Source organism: Ambystoma mexicanum, chromosome 2p, assembly GCF_040938575.1.
Source record: "Ambystoma mexicanum isolate Mex_15411 chromosome 2p, UKY_AmexF1_1, whole genome shotgun sequence".
In the NCBI taxonomy this organism is placed as follows: Eukaryota; Metazoa; Chordata; class Amphibia; order Caudata; family Ambystomatidae; genus Ambystoma; species Ambystoma mexicanum.
This window is the reverse complement of record NC_090923.1, coordinates 506192531-506211877: the sequence shown is the minus strand read 5'-3', so window position 1 is coordinate 506211877 and position 19347 is coordinate 506192531.

The following is a 19347-nucleotide window of genomic DNA, read 5'->3' as shown; positions in this document are numbered from 1 at the left end:
CCCGGTCCGGCGTGGCCCAAGGCAAGGCACGAACCGGGGACTGGGAAAGGCCCAGGGCAGGCAGGCGTGTAGTCCCAGGCGGCTCCCGCCTTGGTGGGCTCGACGGTGGTCAAGTTGACGGCAGTCAGCTCGGCACTGGCAGCAACACTGAACGACGTGTAGGCCCTGGCCTACACGTCGTTCAGTGTTGACTGGGCCTGGCCTGCCATGGTGGACCACATAGTTTGGGCCCGGGGAGGGGAGCGTAAGTAAGTGTACTCCCGAGTCCCCGGGCCCAAACAGATAGAAGAAACAAACATGGGGATGGCGGGGTACTTACCGGGTCCGCAGCGCCTCTGGGCTGGCCTGGTGCAGCAGCACTCGTGTGTTGTTGTCGTCGTCGGGCTCGGGAACGAGAAACAGACGGTGTGATTGAAGGCGGCGCAGGCGCACGCACACACCCTGCGCCGCCAGTCATAGATACAGGAATGTCATTGGCTGTTTGCCAGCCAATGACATCACTGTATTCATGGCAGGGGAAGGATTTGGAATCCGAAGTGCGCTGTTTGCGCACATTTTATACTGGCGGGGCCACCCCTGAAGCGCCCCGCCAGGCTTCTAATGAAAGGGGCTACGTAGAGTGCGTGGAGCTAAGAGCTCCACGCACTCTACTATAGAAACAAATATACTAAATTGGGACGCGCCCCGCTGTGAAAGCTGGGCCGGCCTATAGTTAGTATACAATATTGTTTCCTTGCCACAGCGCCCCCGCGCTGTTGGCAAAGGAAATGCAGCACACTAGAAGCTAAAAGAGATTCTATCAGAGAAGTTCTCTGATTGAATCTCTTTTAGCTTCTCTCTTTTTTTTCTGGGGGGGCGGCGCCCGGCCGCCCTATGATAGCAGCCGCCACTGGGTGGGAGGGAGGGAGGGAGGTTGGGGTGTTTGATGTGTTTTTAGTTAAGGGAAGTTCAAGTTGGGAAACAAGCCTATATCGAAGGGAAATACACTTGGATTTATACTGCACTGGTGGGGGGAGGGGTGGGACTCTAACAGGCCATGAGAGATCTTAAAATAATTACTTGGAATGTCAGAGGGCTCAATAGCTATTTAAAGAGGAATAAGGTTATGCTATACCTACGCAGACAGAAGATAGATATAGCCCTACTTCAGGAGACCCACCTGACGCGGGATAAGATGGAGATGATCGGGAAGAAATGGAAGGGGACTGTGGTGGGCTCATCATATTTGGCTTACGCCAAGGGAATAATCATCTGGGTGGCGCCGCATATCCCGTTTCAGCTGTTACAGACGATAGTGGAAACGGACGGGAGGATGGTCATAATGAGGGGACTGGTGGAAAGCAGGGAGATAAAAATTATAAATACGTATGCTCCGAATCAAAACACGGCGGCATATTTTAGAACCCTGTGTAACAACCTCAGCACGTGTGCGGGGAGGGTGGTGATTTGGGGAGGAGACTTTAATTGTGTTCTTAAAATAATTACTTGGAATGTCAGAGGGCTCAATAGCTATTTAAAGAGGAATAATGTTATGCTATACCTACGCAGACAGAAGATAGATATAGCCCTACTGCAGGAGACCCACCTGACGCGGGATAAGATGGAGATGATCGGGAAGAAATGGAAGGGGACTGTGGTGGGCTCATCATATTTGGCTTACGCCAAGGGAATAATCATCTGGGTGGCGCCGCATATCCCGTTTCAGCTGTTACAGACGATAGTGGAAACGGACGGGAGGATGGTCATAATGAGGGGACAGGTGGAAAGCAGGGAGATAAAAATTATAAATACGTATGCTCCAAATCAAAACACGGCGGCATATTTTAGAACCCTGTGTAACAACCTCAGCACGTGTGCGGGGAGGGTGGTGATTTGGGGAGGAGACTTTAATTGTGTACTAAACCCTAAGGTAGACAGATCAGATGGAAAAATGGATAGACCCGCCCCAGCCGCCAAAGCATTGCAGACACTGCTGGATGATTTTGGGCTCGGGGATGTATGGAGGTCACGTCACCCCCAAGAGAGGCAATATTCACACTATTTCGTTCCGCAGCAACTACATACTAGGTTGGACTATATTTTTGCCACGCAAGAGATAATGACAGAGATCACGCAGACAGAATATAAAGCGAGGGTCCTCTCAGACCACTCGCCATTAATCCTAGGATGGCAATATCGACCTCCGAAAGCGAGGATCCCGACATGGCGTCTCAGAGCAGAGGCACTGAAAGACCCCTTTTTTAGGGAAGATATGAGGGAGGAGATTATTAACTACTTTGAGATCAATACTGGCAGTGTGGACTCGGCTGGTACGCTTTGGGAGGCCTTTAAAGTTGTGATGAGAGGGGTAGGCGTAGCAAAGTCCAAATGGTTGCAAGGAGGGATCCTGGCTGAGCTACAGGAAATGGGGAAAGAATTAGAGAGGGCATTGAGGGGAGAAGATAATACCAAGGAAGACACTGAATTAATACTCAGGCTGCAACAGAAGTGTGCTGGTCATTAGGAGAGACTGTGTAACCTTAACTATAAAAAATACATAGCGAGACAGCATGCAGGAGGGGATAAACCAGGAAGGATCTTGGCATGGTTATATAAGAGTGAGACCCCAGGCCCACGATTAGAACAATAACAAGGGAAGATACTCCAAGAAGGAGTTAACCAGGAGTTTGCAGAGTATTACAGGCTACTATATGGAAATGATGAGGATAGTAATTACACGAAGATAGTAGAAACATTGGAGGACAGAGGATTGCCGCAGATCAGCACAGAGGAGCAAGAGGAGTTGGACGCACCAATTACTTTAGAAGAGTTAGAAGAGGTGGTGCGGCAGTGCCCACCAGCAAGACTCCGGGGGCTGATGGACTCCCGAGCGAATTCTACAAGATATTTAAGGGAGAGGTGCTCCCCCCGCTTTTAGAGATGTTGAATGAGGCATATGAGATAGGTAGACTGCCAGAGTCCCTCAGAGAAGTGATTATAATACTGCTTCCCAAACCGAATAAGCATGGACATAGCTGTGGTTCGTATAGACCTCTATCAATGTTAAATCAGGACAGTAAAATACTGATGGCTGTTTTGGCAAACAGACTAAGGAGGGTTATTGGTAAATTAATACATCCCGACCAGACAGGGTATGTTCCGAATAGGAACATATCCAATTATCTCAGGCGACTCCTTCGAGTTATTGAGCATGGAAACGAGAACGAAGGCGAATTGGCCATTGTATCACTGGACGTAATAAAGGCCTTTGACTCAGTCAAATGGCCGTGGCTGATGGCGGCCCTGGCTGGCTATGGAATAGGGCCTGGATACCTACAGTGGGCAAAAATGTTATATAGTGAACCGCTGGCTAGAGTTTAAACGGGGGCAGTGATATCAGAAAGATGGCAACTCCGTAGGGGTACTAGACAGGGATGTCCGTGGTCTCCTATGCTTTATATACTGGACCTGGAACCCCTAGCGATATACCTGAGGCAGCAGTATGATATGATAGGCATTGCCGTGGGAGGGGAGCAGCACTTAATTTCCCTGCATGCGGATGACATGTTGTTGTATTTTTTACACCCGGAGGAAAACCTCCAATACATCCTGGAGGTGATGGAGAGATATGCAGGGCTGTTTGGCATAGCTATGAACCCCCAGAAATCTAGCATGTTCCCACTGGGTAGATATAAAGGGATCCCATTAATACAGCTACCGGTGTTACAGATACCATGGGAGGTTAGCACATTTCTATATCTTGGGATAGATATATACCATACGGAGGAAGAGGAGCATCAGTACAATACAGAAGTAGCGATTAAGAACATTGAAAATTACATGAAGTTCTGGGTGAAGCTGCCTTTCGCAATGATGGGGCGTGGGGCAATGTTGAAGATGGTGGTCCTACCCAGGCTCTTGCACTACTTTGGGAACATACCACACTTGATAGCGAACAAATTCTTCATTAGATTAGATGGTATGTGCAGGGATTTCCTTTGGCATGGAACTCGAAATAGAGTGGCCCTCTGGAAGCTACAGAATCCATATGAGAAAGGGGGTATAAAACTGCCTAACTACGAAGTTTATTATATAGCAAGCCAGCTGCAATATGTTGCTAAATGGCCCTCAGAGGAGGTAACCTCTGAGTCCAGGCTGTTCCGACAGGATTGTGCTCCATTCTACTTAAAGGAAATTATGTGGCTGCCCAAAGCAGAAATGGAAAAGTGTCCAAAGATGATGATACTGGTGGAAGATGTGGCGCAGGACATGCCAGATGATGGAGAACCTACTCCTGTGTTCCCCGCAGGTACTGCTAGTGGGTGAAGAAAGGCAATTAAGGATGATGATCAGGGACCACTGGGAACCGGTGGGGATAGCAACAATGGGCGATATATGGCAAGAGGGCACTATAATAGACTTCGAAGTGTTGGGGGAGGAAACCGGATTACACACGGGCCAGTTTATCACGTATCATAGAGTGGTGCAGAGAATCAGGATGACATGGTCTGAAGTGGTACTAGGGGAGGAGCCGGACGCTATGATAGATACGATATATGACATAGCGGAAGGGGGACATGAGATATCCAGAATATATGAGTTGATGATGTCCAAAGTGGGAAAAGAGGTAGTACAACTGAGACAAGACTGGGAGGCGGAAGTGGGAGTCCCGATGGGTGATGAGATGTGGGACAGGGCCCAAGGGTATCACAAAAAGGTGTCAAGGAACGCAAGACTACAGCAGATGCAACTATATATTACACATAGGGCGTATATGACACCCCAAAATGCAAGAGAGCAAGCATGCCCCAAATGTGACGAGGAAAATGCTGGAATGGTGCATATGTTTTGGTCATGCCCAATCATTGAGCGTTTCTGGGGTGAAGTGGCACACAGACTAGCAGAAAGGGGTATTAAGATTGTGGTGGATACAGTGTGGGCCTGCTTGATAGGTGGGTTTCCTAGACCACGTAAGTTTAAGCACGAGAGCAAACTAAAAGACTTGGTGTATGTACTTGCAAAGAGGATAATTGCTATGGGGTGGAAGACATGCCACAGACGACGACTAGAGGTATGGTGGAAAGATTTACAGAAATGGGCTGAGGCAGAAACCATGGTATGGCAAGAAACGACTAGTGCCGTGGGGGGGGGGGGGGTGGAAGAAACAGAGACCCTGATGGCCTGGAAATTACTAATAGCAGAGTTATTTGGGCCAATGCGAGACCCAACGGAACTCACGGAAGAGGAATCCCTACCGCAGGATGCAGAAACAGAACATGAGAGAAAGTAGCCTCGATAGAGGGGGTGGTTCATCTAAACAGAAGAATGTACCCTTGGCTACTATTTATTTTCATATTTTTTCCTCTTTAAAAATAATAAATTATTATTTTTGAAAGGTTTCCGGATTGCGGAAATCTTAAGGTAAGATCAACCGCTGTTCTTATATATCCACCCAAATAGTGAAGTAGCTCTGTGTTTCAAAGGACAATATTACGGTGGTGCTTCCAGTGTTTGAGAAATAAATAAAGGGTAACTAATATAGTTTAGGAAGAATACAAGACAATCACTTTCTACTTCCAAGGACATAAAAATCATATATTTAAAGAAAACCGGAACACATAATCGGAAGTCAACAAGGTTATAATCTCAACCAAGGGTAGAACAAAATACAAGTACATCCACATGGTACATTGAGAAGACAACGTTTTTTTTGGAGAGAGATTACAGCATACATAAGTGTTTTGACACAATTATATTCACAGAATAAAAACAAAGAAACACAAAGAACATTGGGTTTAAATTCATTTCTTTACACTAAAGTGACTAAATCATAAAGTAGAGTGCAAAATGGACATATACATGATACTGGTTCAATAAATAGACAATATCATTGCCCAAATTGTGGATACTGTTCAGTGATAGTCCCTTTTTGCAATTGTTAATTTCAAGCAATTAATGCTGCAGGGTCTTTGATACAGGATATCTTTTTTATCCTTGCCAACGTGAGGTTTGATGGTTGGAACCGAAATATAAGTTCCAAAGGATCAGGGATATATGTGTGTGATTTGATTCCCTGTCTTCATCACGTTTCGGCGGTATTCTATTGCGATAGGTCCGCCTTCATCAGGGCTCCTAGTTGGGGACCCTGTGGAGAGTATATGGATATCGAGTCAGAGGGGTGGATGTGAGCAAGCGGTGGCCCCTTGTACTTAGGGCACTGCACAAAAATATTTTAAAACGCCGGTGCTTTAGATCCCTGAGGTTCGGGTGTAGGCCACACGTGGAGAAAATCAGGCGACAAGATCATACGTCCATGTGAACACTGAGAGCTCTCAGATAAAGTCACAGTCACATCTTGGTGATATCCTGCATAAGGTTTGGAAATAATAGAAAAGAGGGGAACAGAGGCTGTAGATCGGGGGTCTTGCCCCCAAGTTATGTAGTACTAATAGGTAATTGCTAAGTAGCTACATATAAGAAAGGTATTAAAAAGTGGAGAGTAATGCTCTACCAGTAGTGATTACCTGATAGCAAAGAGATTGCACCGCTTGGATAAATTTTCAACTCTGTCGGTGCTTTATGGAAAGTAGTTATTCACTGTGGGCTGGCGACTGTTGCCTGTATAAGAAAAACAGAACTAAGGACCAGAACTCGTTTGTTTCGAGGGTGTTGGGATGGTGGATTAAAAATTCTGTGCACCAAAAATGTGGCTTAAATGCTGTAGTTATTGGTGCTTGGATCCAAAACCAGGATAGTGAAAGAACTGCTCCAAAACTGCGCGCTGTGCGTTTGGATGTCTATGTGCATTCACAAGGTCGTGTGCACAAGAGGTTTGCAAGAAGCAGTGCGGCGGCCGGTCTTGAGTGTTTAAACTCAGTTACGTGGGTCGAAGTGCCAAATAAATGGGCTGCGAAAAGAGTTTTGAGTGGAGAGCGGGCCGGTGGCATGGAGTATTAGAAGCTGCATGCGAGGTGAAGGCGTGCCTGGGGAAAAGGACAAAAAACCCATTTCACGCTTACCCGCTGCATTGCTTTTCTGAACTGTTGCATGACTCAGCAAACATCCGCTGGGAGAGGGAGAGGCTGGAGGCTCGTCTCACCCGTCCCGTCTGGTTCGAGGGTGTGTGCAGACTGTGACTGCCTGCTCTAAATTGCCGGGGCCGTGATGATCACGCATGCGCTGAGCCGCGTAGTTGATCGCTGTCATGGCGACCCGAGACAAAGTCACTCGAGCATGCTGGGGGATAGTATCAGTTTACAGTCTGCCTCAGTGTAGAGAAAGTGTTGCTGTCGGTCTCATGTGAAGTCGTGGGCTGAGCAAAGAGGCAAAAGGAGAAAAGCGTAACTCCGTGCGTATTATTAATATATACATGACAAGAACAGAGAAAAGCAAGAGCTTTGTTTGTCGCAGTTTATTGATTAAAGCTTGTGTGCATATGGAGGGTCTCATCAGTAGATAGAGGGGGTGGGACAGGGGTAGCAGTGGACATAATGAAGTGATGCATAATTGAAATGTTATTATATGCACTGCAAGTTTGGTTTGTATTGTTTGTTTGAATAAACTAATATTTTTTAAAAAAAATATATACAATTAAACCAATACAATCCTGTCTATACAACTATTTACAAGACCAATGGGGTCTAAAGGATGAATGCACCAGATGGGTCCCGAACTTAAACAGGGAAGGATGCATGCAGTGCAAATAATCGTTAGGCCCTTCTGCATCAAACACAGTCCTAACTGAAAGGCAGTCCAATCCTTAGAAGAGTGGAGCCTATTGCTCAAATGTACTTGCAATGCTGGCACACGCGGTAATGCAGATGAGCAAAATGGGGTCTCTTCAAGGGTCAGTAGCAGCTCAGGAAGGTGGGTGAGGTGATGCAGAATAAGTTCACACTATTCATGGAGGGTCTTCCCAACACGGCAGAGCAGGTTCCAGAGTTCAGGAATAGTTTGCTAGTCCGCACTAGCAGTGGAAAGGAGAGGGGCCCTAAGGGGCCACTTGTGCATAAAAATTGATGGATGCGCTAGGGGCCACCGGTGAGGGTTGCAATTACTCACCAACCGTGAGCGCACTCCGGACCAAACTTCGACAGTCGAGTCCACTTCGGTTACAGGTTGAAATGCGGCAATCTCGCGGCTCTGCGGCTTTCAGTGACGTAGATACAGCGTGGATTCCCATATGGGACAGTGGCAATTTCTCCACTCCTGGTGGATGGATCAGGCCAGTTCTGCTGTAGCAGGCTTCAGGGCACAGAGGACTACAACTGCAATGAACGTGCAAAGTTTGTCACCACGGCTGGGCGACATGGTAACCGCATATACTCCGGTTCGGGCACACTCACTTTACTCCAGACCTGGGAAGGCCAAGTGTACGAAATTCAGTGTGAGTGTGCTGTGAACACAGGGCTTGCGATGTACAAAGTTTCAAGGGCCTCCTCAAAACGGGGACGGTATCAGGGCAAAACTCCTGCGCAAGCTGGTCAGCCCACTGGTTGGCCCAGGGACGCTTCCAAAAAGGCTTATTTGCAGGTTTTGATGAAGGTGCCGAGAATAGTTGATCCCACTATTCCACTGGCTCGAAGCGTCTCCGCAGACCTTCTAGGACGACCAGATGCAGAGGGGTCCCACGGGACAACAGCGGGCTCAGGGTGTCAAACCTTCCAGCGAGTCACCAGCGGTTCCTCGACTCGGCTTCTTAGTTTCAGGATACTTTGATCCTATCCTTTGTTCAGTGAGAACTCCAGAGATGACATGGTATGGTTGTTTGGAGCCTTCTCTTATCCAAAATCTCCTTCGCACCAAAATGCAGAGGACCCAATGGGAGATCTGCTCACATACAGGTGTACCATACGTGGACCAATCATGGACCACAGTGGTACCAGGCATTCACATCACACCAGACTCTCTGGCACCCAGGATGTGTATTGGAACTAGAAAGTCCAGCCCACATCCTGGGGGCATGCACACAAGGCATGCAGAAGCCTGCGAAAGCTTGGCGCGTCACAGGTAAATGTATGCCCAAATAAAGACAGATCTGGGTCGGCTCGATCTGGGGAAGGTGAAGGGGCAAGATTGCCAAAGGACAGGACAAAGAACCTCGTGGCATGGCCATTTTGGAGCCAGGCCACCTAACCGTGCCAAACGCGGTGACCACGCTTTACCTGCCACAAAAGGGTTAAAAATACACAAAAAGATAAGCTGCCACCAGCCCTGTCCAAGGCACATCTGCACATCTCCTAAAAAATCCTTTGAGAGTCACTAGAGCCTTTAGAAATGACAAGAAGACCCAAGTGCATTCTACTGTAAGCTACTTTGTGCACTTGCAACACGTTGCAGAAAAGTTGCAACATGGACAAGGACTAAGGGAAACAAAGTCTCCCAGTACTGACTATCTGTAAGGGCATGTCAGTTTCCCCATAAGAAGTGAGCGAAAAGCCCAGGGGAGTGCAGCAGAAGGCTGTGCTCCTCTGGTAAAGTCAGACTATGGTTTTTAGCAAAGTAAAAAGTTTGGGGGTACACAACTGGAGTGAAAATTACACATTAAATGGAAATCTTTCCTAACAGATAGTTTGCTGGGATGTATGCCAAAGCTGAGAGTTTCTTCAATAGTAATCAGATGTGAAGGAGGCATGGAAGAATCCAGCAGAGAGGGAGAGGTTAAAGAGCTCTGAGAGCTGAGGGCAAGTGATTTAGTCTAAGTCTTTGACCATTTGGGGAGTAAAAGAGTCGATGGACATGCAAGATGGGTTGGCACTGCGGAGGACGGGTGTTAATTTATTAAGAGAAGTAGTCGTAAGAAGAAGAGGAAGGGGAGAGGTGGTGGACAGAAGGTGGATTGGGGCGGGCAATAACAGGGCTATCGGAGTGTCACCCATTTTAGAGCCTTTAGAGGAAAAGTAAAGTTATTAGCAGAAAGGGAGGAGGCAATGGACATTGACTTGGGGGGTGTGAGCAAAGTTTGGAGGGTAGTTAAATGTTTGTGGGGTTATTGTGAAAGGATGAAATTATGTTTGTGAAGTAGGAGGATTTGGCAGAGTCCGGTGCAGAGATTAGGGCAACAAGGGAATTTTTGTAGGCTAGGAATAGGGTGAGTGTCCATAATATGCACTTGTGTGAGAGGTCAAGTGTGTACATTTTCTTTGAGGGTCTGAATTTCACAGATTATCCAAGGCTGAGGGCGGGGACGAGAAGGTGTGAATGTGCAAGCAAGAAAGTGTTGGTCATATTGTCTCATAAGTGCATAGTGAAAGTCAGAGAAACCACAGCTAATAGAAGAGGTTTGAACAGGGGAAGAGACAGGAGGGAGGTCCGCGCATCATCAAGGTAAGGGGCAAGAGAGTTATGCCTGAATTTCCCCTTACTCATTGAAGAGGCGATGGGTAGTACAAGGTGGAGGGACCAATATGCTAAAGTGAACAATGGAGTGAGCAGAGGGAGAGGGGTCAATGGTGAGGTCAGAGGAGGAGAGTAAATAAGATCAAGAGAGCTCCCACCAGAGTAAGTAGGCTGGTCGTAGATGGAATGGAGGGAGTGGTCAGATAGGAGGGAATTAAGTTCAAGGCAGTTGGCTGCAGAGGGCTTGGGGAGTTCACAGTCCCCCAGCATGACAATGGGGATGTCCACAGGAATTGACTTTAGGTGTCAGATCAGAGTATGAGTTGAGAGGGCCAGACATTCAATTGAGAGCCAGTGAGGGGAATAGAAGGAAGGAGGTCAATAGTGGCATACTCAAAAGAGGAAGAGTTGATTCCAGATGGGTAAGAGGGGCAGTGTTGAGGACCTTGTTGACAAGGAATTGCACACTGCCACTCTTCCTCACAAGTCGAGGGGCGAGAAAGTAGGTAGCAGAGTTAGTGTAAGGGCTGCTTTTTTTAGCAGTCATGAGGCAGGATACAGGTATTTGTGATAGCAAGAAAGTTGAGGGTAATAAGAGTCAGAGTTGTCAGTGATGTAGGAATACTTACTGCAGAGGGATTGTGCATTCCAGAGGCCAAGTGAAAGAGTCATAGGAGGTGGAGAGGGAAGTGGTAGGAGAGGGGGATATATGCGGTTGGAGATCCTGGGAGAATGGGAGCATCTTATTTGATGGGAGCAGTGAGGCGGAGGAAGATGGGAGGCCTGGAGAGTGATGTAAAAGTTACGCCAAGTTGAGGCTGAAGGCTATGAGAGAAGGAAAGGAGGAGAGTGTGTAGAAGGAGGAATGGAGCAAAGTCAAGTTTCATGATGAAGGGTAGAAGAAATACATAAGTGAAGACAATGAAGAAAGCGTTCAGCCCAAGAGAGTGTAGTTTGGTGAGTGGAAAGGGAAGGGTTGGATGGTCGGCTGAGAAGAAGCAGTTCAAGTTTTTAGGTGTGCAAGAATGATGCTGTAGCTAACCAAAAGACATTTAACAGGCCCCCCAAAACAGCAATATCCCCTGGTCATGTCAGGTAACAGATGCTCCCAGGTGAAAGGATAGTCAATAGGTGGAAGGATTCGTATGCATGGAAGCAGAGTCAAGGTTCAGCTCGGCAAAATCCTAGCTTCAGCAATGGTACTAACCCTGGGCCCAAAAGGCCCAAATAGGGTGATGCCCTTTGCTGCTTTTGGCCCTTGGCTGTAGACAAAAACAAGGGGGGCTCTGGGAGTTTCTCTATTACTGGCCTGTATCCCAGGTTAGAGTCTCAACCAGAGTCTTTAGCTCACCATCCTTTCACAGAAGAGAAATTTCCAGTACATATCAGTCTTTGTCCTGCCCAAGGGCAGTCCAGCACCGAAATGCCTGGCAATTCTCTTCTGAACAAGAGTACCAACAGCAACCCCAGACACATGTTTCGGCCTGGTTGGGCCTCATCTGTCATGATTCGACCTCACTGGAAGTTCTGGGAACAATGGAGGAAGGGATGAGCCATCTCCGCTTCCGTGGAAGCTAGTGCAGCGTTCTAGTGTTTGAGTCTTTTTTTTGTGATGCGTTTAAATACGCGTCGGAAGTTTCACTCGACGTGTTGCAACTCTGCGCTTTCCTTCGGGTTTACACACTGCTCGAGTGTTCCGTGCCTGCACGCTGTCACTCCTTCCTCCGTTCTTACTCTGTTCCTCTTCCTTCTGTCCTTCCCGCTGTTTCCTTCTACTGCTGAGCCGCACCCTTGTGTTGCCTTTGAACGCCTTCTTCATGCTCAGAGTGGTTACGGTTGCCATAGTCCGGTACCGCCTACTTATCTCTGTGCCTTCGTACTTATCAGTACTTTCCGCTACCTACCTTCCGGATCCCTTGCAGTTATTTGTGACCGGCTCTGGTTTCCCTGTTGGTCCGTCTACTCAGCTTCATCCACACCTACATCCACGTCACCCGTCTCCAGTACATCTTGGTAGTCGTAGTACCAACAACCATAAACGAACCCAGACCAGGGGAGAGGCTGTTATTACCTGGAATTACAAGTCTGAGACTTTGCAACGCCAAAAGATGGCTAGCCTGGAACAATATCAGGAATTAGTTAACGCCATACAAAGAATCAATGTAGAAGTACAGAACCTGAAAACAGACAATGCTGCCCTTAAGGCCGATAATACAGTCATGAGGCAGCAGTTACATCTGAGAGAGGAGGTCAGGGGAGATCTTCCCTTGTTGCCTTTACCATGTGGTAAAAACGACGGTAACCCAAGAAGGACCAAAGAGTTCTTGGATGCATGTGTAGTACATTTCACTTTCCGCCCGAAGACATACAAACTTGACAAAGCAAAGGTTGGTTTCCTTATATCCAACCTAGTGGGTAATGCTCTAGCATGGGTTACCCCGTTGGTGACGGGTTCAGATTATGGACTGTTTACACAGCAGTTTCGGAATCGGTTCGAAAGACCCAAAGCACAGTACTCTTCTTATGAAAACTTGTTGGACACACAACAAGGTTCCTCTGACGTACAGACATATGTATCCAATTTCCAAAGATTAGCACAAGAAACCGGATGGCTGGATTCTGCCAAACAAACTCTATTCAGAAGAGGACTGCAGGATGAAATCAAAGATGAGTTGGCAAGAGTTGCCAGACCTACCACATTTCAGGACTTTGTTACACTGGCCCTGCAGATCGAGTACCGTCTCTCAGAGAGGCGAGCAGAGAAGAGGAGACCCAAGTCCTTCCCTCCGTTGCCTCCCAGCCTCCCAATCACTTCAGAAAAAGTCCCTTTAACATCCGGGACCGAAGAACCCATGCAGATCAGATCGACTAGAGGACCCTTGACAGCGGCTGAGAGAAAACGACGTAAGGATCTAATCCTTTGCTTGTATTGCGGTTCTGAAACACACCTGCTCTGAGACTGTCCTGAGGTTCCTCCCGGAGAGCGGGAAATGAAAGACCCCGACCCTGAGCAGGGACAAGGAAGGGGTTTCAACTGTCAATCCCTGTTTACCTACACCATCTGTCACCTTGGACATCTCACACCATTTAGTGGTGTTTAAGGTGGTTCTCAAATGGACTAATCATCCGGAAGTAGAATGTCTTGCTATGCTTGACTGTGGCGCAGCTTGTAATTTTTTGGATGACCAGTGGGCAAGAGCACAATCAGTACCAAGAAAAAAGAAACCCCAACCCATACCTGTTGAATGTTTTGACGGCACACCTTTGACTTCAGGACCCATCACCGAAGAAACACAGGAATTATCCGTACAGATGCATTTCCACCAAGAGAGGCTGGGTTTTGATCTAATAAAGGCTGCACATTTTCCCGTTATATCGGGGATTCCCTGGCTTATGAAACACAACCCTCTCATAAACTGGGAGACCAATACGGTGGAGTTCCATTCAGACTTCTGTTCTCATTCTTGTTTAAATCGTAAGGAGAAACCATTACCTCAAGGAGAACCGGTACCTATCCACAGTGTGAATATCATTCCCAGGGCATACTGAGAATTCACTGACATTTTTCTGGACATACAACCCCGACCTTTACCTCCTCACAGACAGGAGGGCTGTAAAATAGATCTGTTACCTGGTGCATTAGTTCCATTTGGACGGGTGTTCCCGTTGTCGCTTCCAGAGAAGGAAGCCTTAAGGGATTACCTAAACACCAACCTCCAAAACGGTTTAATTCAAGAATCAACTTCCTCTGCGGGTGCATCTTTGCTCTTTATTTCCAAGAAAGGAACCACAGAGCTTAGACCCTGTATAGATTACAGAGGCCTCAACAACTCGACCATCAGAGATAGATATCCTATGCCTCTCATTAAGGATATCATGGAAGCAGTACAGGGGGCCAAATGGTTCACCAAACTAGATCTAATAGGTGCGTATCATCTGCTCAGAATACAAGAAGGGGACGAGTGGAAAACAGCATTCCGAACATCCCTAAGGCATTATGAGTATCGAGTAATGCCCTTTGGTTTGGTCAACGCTCCAGCTCAGTTTCAACGATTCATGGACAAAGTGTTTGCAGATCTACTATTCACATCTGTGATAGTATATTTGGACGACATCCTGATTTATTCGGACACACTGGAAACCCATCACCAACACGGAAGAGAGGTGCTTCTGAGACAACTCCAAAACAGCATTCTAGCCAAACCTGAAAAATGCATATTTGAAGGGTCTACCGTTTCATACCTAGGATTTATCCTAAGTGCCAATAGGATTGAGATGGACCCACACAAGACAGAAGCAATAACTAAATGGCCCACACCTGGTTCAGTCAAGGATGTACAACGTTTTCTGGGTCTAGCAAATTTTTACAGAAAGTTTATCCACGGGTTCTCTGAGAAGGTCCTACCCATCACGGCTTTACTGAAAAAAGGGGTGTTAGGAAAGATTTCATATTTGAATGTAATTTTCCCTCCATGTGGCAACCCCCAAACCTTTTGCTGCTGTTTTACACCCTGATCTAAGCTTTGCCAGAGAAGCGCAGCCTTCCGCAGCACTCCTCTGGGCTTTCGCTCAATTCTTATGGGGAAACTGACATGCCCTTAAAACAGTCAGTACTGGGAGACTTCGTTTCCCTTAGTCCTTTGCTCATGTTGCAGCTTTTGTGCAACATGTAACAAGAGTGCAATGTAACTTACTTTACTGCACTCTTGGGCCTCTAGTCATTCCAAAGGCCCTAGAAACTCTCGCTGAACTTATCATGAACTGTGCAGGTGTGTCACGGACAGGATTGGTGGCAGCTATCGTTTATCTTATGTTTTGAACCCTTTTTTGCCATGTTATCCACGCTTACCGCGATTGGCACAAATAGGTGGCCTGGCTCTCAAAATGGCCATGCCACAATGTTCTTTGACCTGTCCTTTGGCCATCTTGCCCCTTCACCTTCCCCAGGTCGAGCCGACCCGGGTCTGTCCTTATTTGGTCATGCACTTTCCCGCGAAACCCAACGCTTTCGCTGGCTTCTGCATGCCTTGTGTGTGTGCCTCCAGGATGTGGGCTGGGATGTCTGTTCCCAATACACATCCTGGGTGCCAGAGAGTCTGGAGTGTCCTGAATGCCTGGGACCACCATGGTCTGTGATTGGTCCACGTATGGAGTGAGTGAGTGTGAGCAGATCTCCCATTGGGTCCTCTTCGTTTTGGCGCGAAGGGAACTTTGGATAAGAGGAAGCCGAAAACACCACTACCATGTCGATCTCCTGAGTTCACACCGAACAAGGGATAAGGAGCCAAGTATCCTGCAACAAGAAGCTGAGTCGAGGAACCGCTGGTGACCCGCTGGAAGGTTTGGCACCCTGAGCCTGCTGTCATCCTGCAAGACCCCTCTGCATCTGATCGTTCTAGAAGGTCTGCGAAGGCGCTTCGACCCATTGGAATAGTGGGACCAACTATTCCCGGCACCTTCATCAAACCCTGCAAGTAAGCCTCTTCGGAAGTGTCCCTTGGCCAACCAGCGGGCTGCCCAGCTTACCCAGGACGTTTGCTCTGTCACCGCCACCGTTTCGGGCAAGCCCTCGAAACTTGGCCTACTGCTAGCTCTGTGTCCACGGCAACCTCACATCGAATTTCGTACACTTGGCATTCCCAGGTGTGAAGTGAGACGAGTGCGCCCGGACCAGAGTAAACACGGTTGCCATGTTGCCCTGCTGTGGTAACGACCTGTGCTCTTTCGCTGCATTTGTGACCCCCTCGAACCTGAATCCTGCTACCGTGGAGTCTACACGGTGTCGCGACGTCCTGCTTGTCGCATCCGAACCTGCCAGCAATGTGAACTGAACTGGCGAAGTCTGGGTCTGCCTACGTCGGGGACCGGTGAGTAGTCCATACCCCAACCGGTGGCCCCTAGCGCAGGAACCCATTTCTTTTCTACCGCTGTTGCAAAATAGCGGATCCATCCCGCACTCTCACCCTGCCTCTGCCCGCAAGTGGAGGTCTTGCTTGAGTAGTGGGGACTTGTTCTTCATCGCTTCATCCACCTTCCTGAACTGTCAGAGACCCTTGAAGAGACCCTATTTTGTCCATAGGCACAAGCGCGTGCATGTACTATTGAGCACAAGGCTCCTCTCTTCGTAGGGCTTGGACTGCCTCCTAGTTAGGTGTATTTCTGAAGTCGAACTGGTTCTAACGATTACTTGCACTGCCTGTTTTCCTCCCCATCTCGGTTGTCTACATATTTCGTGCTTCTAACTCCTTAGACCCCTCGGTCTTGTATATATATTGTATTGATTCTGATGTGTTGGTTTACTTTAGTATTATTGTGATTCTTTGCTATGGTCGATGTTACAAAGGCCTTGTAATAAATGTGTCTATATTTTTAATATAACACCTGTCTGGAGTAATGTCTAAGTGTCCTTGCTTTGTGTGCTCATTGAGGTCTTTCAGTCACCCTCACCCCTCTTGAGACTTAGTCTTGACCCCCGCCATCGCTACCCTGATTGGTCTGGCTTGTCCAGAGGTTACCCTGTTCCAAGAAACTAGGCTGGCCTTCTGAACCTCTGCCCCTCCAGGTCAGAGTTCAGAAATCCATCTTAACAAATTGGTGTACAGCGGTAAGATATGACTGAAGGAATCCAGTGTTGCGCACGAGCGAAGGCATTTCGAGTTATTTCTTCCAGGACACATAGTGAATTGTCGTAGTATAACTTTTTAAAGGCCATAGTTCTATCTAACAGTATGGAAACACCTACCTTGTCAACTTTAAATGCTTCTAAATCCGAAACATTGAAAAATATTTGTGCTGAGAGAGGTGTCTCCTCTCAAGGCACAAAAATGGAAATGATCCAAAGAATCATGGCCTGGCAAGAAGCTTAGCTTAGTGCGATAGCTTCAGAGGACAGTGCAGAAGGAGGTGGAGATGCTCTCACTAGTAGAACTGATAGTTCTGCCACTGCACTGGTCCACGGTAACCATGAAGACATGGAGGATGTAATGCCTAACGTTTCCTCTGCCAGTGCTGATGGTGAGGCCACACTCAAATTCAAGAAGCAAGAGCTGCTGTTTAGGCAGAAGGAGCTTGAGTTCAGAATGGCCAAACTAAAGATATAGCAGGCAGAAAAACAGAAAGACAGGGATCACCAGTTGGAACTGGCCAAGCTTCAAGTTGCCAATGGATCCAAGGGTCCTGGACATGGGTCTGGGGCCTCCTCTCATCCAAGGTTTCCAAAAGATCTGCTCAGTGTGTAGGAGGAAAAGAATGACATTATGGACTGGCTGAATACATTTGAATATGCTTGTGAAGTTCAACAAGTTGACAATGCTGATAGAATTGCCTGGTTACTTAGCAGACTGCCCCATTCTGGCTGCAGTGCCATTATGGAAATGTCGAAAGCTGAGAGAGCAGATTTTGCAATGTTGAAGCAAACTCTCATCTTAAAGTTTGGAAAGACTCCTGCCCAATACGTAAAAAGATTCAGAGAGTAGAAGAAAAAAAGAGGGTGGTACTTGGGTATCTTATGCAACTGAATCCTTAAAAAACTTGACTGGCTGGGTCGAAGGTTATAAGGTCTCTACCTTTGAAGGTCTGATAAGTCTTGTCATGCTGGAACATATTTTTGCATCTTCTTCCCCTGATCTTAAGCAGCACTTGGCAGATTCAAAGGAGATAGATCCTAAGAAACTAGCCATTGCAGCAGATTTATGGGTGTCAAATCGAGTGTATCATAAGGACAAGACTCATCCTGGTAAGCAGGAGGAAGGGAAAAAGTCCAAAGATAAGGAGGTTGGGGAAACTGATAACTCTTCTTCCCAAAAGGGCCACAAAAAGAAAAATAAGAGTAAGACACAAGAGAACTCACAGGGTAGTGGAGGTCAGCCTCCGAAACAGAACTCTGGTTATAATAAGCCTCCCTATGTGAACAGACCCCATGGATCTTGTTTCGCTTGTGGAGCAACTGACCACGTGAAGGGGGATCCCAGATGTAAGGTCAAAACCTTGGGGCTCCACTCTGCTAATCTGGCCTTCTCCTCCTATGAGGAAGAAGAGATTACCGGAGCATCCTTCTCCTCAGACTCCTTCCCCAGTGGGATAGAAGCTGAGGTAGTTTTAGTTTCCCTGGGTTCCTGGGAGCCTAAAGTCTCAGAGGCTTATGCCAGGATTCCAGATAATACTAAGCACTACTTTAAATAGAGTGTGCTTGTTACGCTCACCTGGTATCCACAGGGATGCCACCCAGCCGGGTTACTCACAGGTATGCTTCTCAGCTTTGCCCTGATGTGGTCTGCGGGGAAGGTTCTGCCTGAAAATACATGAGGACTGTGTTCAAGAATGACCAACTGGGGTAAGTATCCTCCCTCCACCCCCGTATGATTTCAGTCCCTCTGGCGCCCTCTCCTCACTTTGTGGTAGAATTATGCGTGCTCTCCGTCCTGCCTTCTTTGCAGGGGTTCGTTGTCTTTCAAGGGCGAGTGTGGTCCAGTTACTTCACTGACGCCGGCCCGTTTGATATTGTTCAGGTAGGTCTGATTGCTGTTCTTTAGTTTTGTTGCTATCCTGCATGCCTTTCTTTGTTTAAAATGTCTCTTTTTTCTCCCTTAGATATGCAGAGCTTCAGCGCGGTGAACTGGCTTGGTTGAGCACCGCTGGTAAATGATGGCGCATTAAGAGCGCTATGATGCGGTAAGTAAGCACTATGCGCAGCGCTGCAAAGTCTTGCCTTTGCTAACCTGTGTTTTCCTTCCTTCTAGGTCTCGGTGTTCTTCAGCGCGAGTGGAATGTCCGGAGTGGTGCCAGCCGAGAGGCGACCAGCCAGGTAAGCCTTTTGAGCAGTTCGTACCATGTAAATGTCTCCACTGCTTTCTTTAATGTTGCCTCTATCTTCCTCTTTCAGGTCGTTCTGTCCAGGAGGCGTGCAGTTACGAGGAAGCTGTTCTCACTAGCTGCGAGTGTTTAAAGATGAAGACTGCAGGTAAGATGCTGCTGCTAATGATGTTCCTTTTGTCTCCTTGCAGGTTCTGCTTCTCCGAGGTTCGTGCGAAT